Raw genomic sequence first — 3,394 nt, forward strand, 5'->3', positions numbered from 1 at the left:
CATCATTGGGAATCAACACCATCCATCTCCAGAACTTTTTTAATCTTCAAAACCGAAACTCTGTACCCATTAAACACTAACTCGCCATTTTCTGCTCTCACCAGGCCCTGGCAACCACCATTCTACTTTCTGTTTCTATCAATTTGACTCTAGGTACCTACCTCATCTAAGTGGAATCAGATAGTATCTGTCCTTTTGTGATGAATTTATTTCAGTTGGCATAACGCCCTCAAGGTTCACTCATGTTGTAGCACGTGTCAAAATTTCCTTCCTCCCTTTCTGCCACATCTACCATGAGAATGAAGACCATTCTCAGCAATCAGACTGTTGACATTTCAGAATATGTCAACATCTCTCTGAAGGGACGCACAGTTATTGTGAAGGGCCCAAAGGAACCCTGTGGAGGGACTTCAGTCACATCAATGTAGAACTCAGTCTCCTCGGAAAGAAAAAGAGGAGGCTCCGGGCTGATAAATGCTGGGGAAATAGAAAGGAACTGGCTGATGCGGGCACTATCTTCAGTCACGTACAGAACGTGAGGAAGGGTGTTACACGGGGCTTCCGTTACAAGCTGAGGTCTGTGTGTGCTCACTTCCCTATCAACGTGGTTATTCAGGAGAATGGGTCTCTTGTTGAGATCCGAAATTTCTTGGGTGAAAAATACATCCGCAGGGTTCAGCTGAGGCCTGGGATTGCCTGTTCAGTATCTCAAGCCTAGAAAGATGAGTTAATTCTTGAAGGAAACGACATTGAACTTGTTTCAGATTCAGCTGCTTTGACTGAGCATGCCACAACAGTTAAAAACAAGGATAGCAGAACATTTCTGGATGTTATCTATGTTTCTGAGACAGAAACAGTTCAGCGGGTGGATGAATAAGATCTCAGTTGTCTAGCTACAGAAATAGCAAGATGCTGGATGATTCCTAAGACCTATTTATGATATTTTAAAGATCCAATAAAAGGCCTGTATTGGGAGGAAAAAACTCCCTTTCTAAAGCTGAAAAATATTCTGTTGCATGTATATACCATATTTTGTTTCCCCATTTATCCATGGACACTTGGGTTGCTTCCACCTCTTGGCTATTGTGAATAATGCCGGTATGAAAATGGGAGGCCAGGTATCTGTTTGAGTCCCTGCTTTCAATTCTTGTGGGTAAATACCCAGAAGTGGAATTGCTGGAGCCTACGGTAGTTGTATGTTTAACGTTTTGAGGGACTGCCACATTGTCTTCCACAGCGGCTGCACCATTCTGACTCTCTTGGTAGTGCAGGTCTTTGCAAGAGGTGAGCCTGGAAAAGACATGAATTTTATTCTTTGATTTTCCAAGGACTTGCTGGGGGTGTTACCAAGTTTCTGCCTTAGGTTCCCCATCTGTGAAAGGAAGATGGCAATTACTGTTCCTCTCAGGAAAGCAAGGAGCTATGGCAAGTACTGTTGAGCTAGGCTGGGAGAAGAAGTTTGATTGAAAGCATCCTGAGTTCTCAGGGCCAGAGCCTGAGCCCTCCCTCCCTCCAGCATGAGCGCCCCTCCTGCTGATGCACAGGTCAGGGCTGGGGACGGCTGGAGGCCACGTTTGGGTGGCTAAGTTCTGATATCTGTCCTGCTTATCAGACATGGATATCAAGGACCTTCTCTGAGGTCCTTGTATAAAGGACCATCCTCAGCCAGGAGAACATTGTGCCTGCATTTCCTACTTTTGTTTAAGCTTGCCATCTTCCTTTACCTTTGGAGTGGTGTATAGTTCTAGAGAGAAAGCGTTCACTGAACATCCATCAAAATCCAATCAAGTTTTCATTAAGAAGGTGATACTGCATCCTTTCCCTCAGTCTTTCCTTTCCGGACCCTGGACCAACTCTTACGCAGGACGTCAGACGCTCTGCTAATTTCAGAACACACTTTCACTCTCTGATGCACATCAGGCCTGTCAGAGTAGGGAGGGCCCCATCTCTCTCTCATCAAGGAATACAAGCAGAATTGGCATACTGTCCTCTGGAAGGCTGCCTACGGCCGCACCTCACCCCTCTGGCACTCTGGACAGGCTGGCCTTCCGGGCAGCTTCTGCCCCAGTTGCCCCGGTGTCCTCTGAGGAAGCGCTGTGGAGAGGCAGAGAGGCAGGGAGGCAGAAGGCGCTGTGCTCTGGCTAGAACTGTGCAATGCCTTGGTCACGGCTCCTCGAGCCATCACTGCCCAGCGGCATTGCTGCATTTTGAGTCACGCTGCCAGCAGCAATGAGACATCTATAGACTCTTGTCTGTGCAGGATCAGAAATGGGAGTAAGGACTCCTTGGTTCTGACCTAGCAGGTCTCTAAGAAACAAGATCACAGCTGTATCTGCCAGCAAAGATTTAACTCTTGTTTCCATAGTATCAGCTGGCAAATTAATTAGTTCTTAGTGGCCAGCAGAGGCGGGCCCCATCTGAGCAATGGTGGTAAAGCGGGAGGGAGTCTCATGGGCTGCTCCCCATCCAGGTCCTGGGATTGGCCTCGGCCTCTTGGAGATAACTTTCTCTCGTTGGAGTGAGGCTCCGTGACAGCAGGAGTATGTCCCTTGTTCACTCCTTTCTCAGCACCTGGAATAGCACCAGGCAGAGGTGGCATTCAGTCAGTATTTGTGGGATGAATGAATCCACCGCTGAAATCTGGCCCGGGCTGGAGAATGGGCTGGCCTCCTGTTCTAGAGGACAGAGCCCTTTGCAGTTCCACTCAGAGAAGGCCTTGGGCTGGAGAGAATCAGTGTTATTGCTCCTCTCTCATCTTTCTTCTGTAATTGAGTCATCACTGAAGACTCAGAGACAGGAGAAAGCAAAACAGTGCAGGGCTCCCTCAGCTTTGTGGGGTGGGGGGCAGTATTAGAATGTGCATAATAAGGATGTCGCCTTCTGGGTGTGTGGGGAACCCTTTTGAGGCAAATCCGCATATATTTGCATACATATATACACACACCCTAACCTGCAAAGGGACGCCTAGCTCTTGCCACCTATGAAAAGACTAATCCTTCTATTCTCTCCAGGATGTGCTGAATCAAAACTTAACTGCTAATGTTCTAGAAATCTTAGGGGGAAAAACACAAAATGAACATGCCATTTAAATTTTAAGTTTAAAAATGTCATTTTTGGTTTACATTTTTTAAACTAGAAAAGAGCCTATCTTGAAGACTTTCCAGGGTGGGAGAAAGGGAAATAGGCAAAGATAAACTCAATCCTGAACCTTCCGTTGAAAAGGAGACTGGATCTACTGTTTCCTTCTTTCTCTGTGTGCCGTGCAGTAGCTCAACCCCGTCCTAACAAGAGGGCTAACACGGCTTGGAGAAATTGGGTCTCTTCTTTTTCCAGAATCATCACACGTTTTCCGAAGGAAAAATGGACTCTCACTTTCGAAAACACAAAACCACGT

At 46.8% G+C, this 3,394-nt stretch overlaps 1 pseudogene; it reads left to right on the forward strand.

Moving 5' to 3' along the window:
* Window positions 1-299: 299 nt before the first annotated feature.
* On the forward strand, window positions 300-877 carry LOC124240566 (60S ribosomal protein L9-like; annotated as a pseudogene).
* The last annotated feature ends 2,517 nt before the right edge of the window (window positions 878-3,394 follow it).

Source organism: Equus quagga, chromosome 6 (assembly GCF_021613505.1).
Source record: "Equus quagga isolate Etosha38 chromosome 6, UCLA_HA_Equagga_1.0, whole genome shotgun sequence".
NCBI lineage: Eukaryota > Metazoa > Chordata > Mammalia > Perissodactyla > Equidae > Equus > Equus quagga.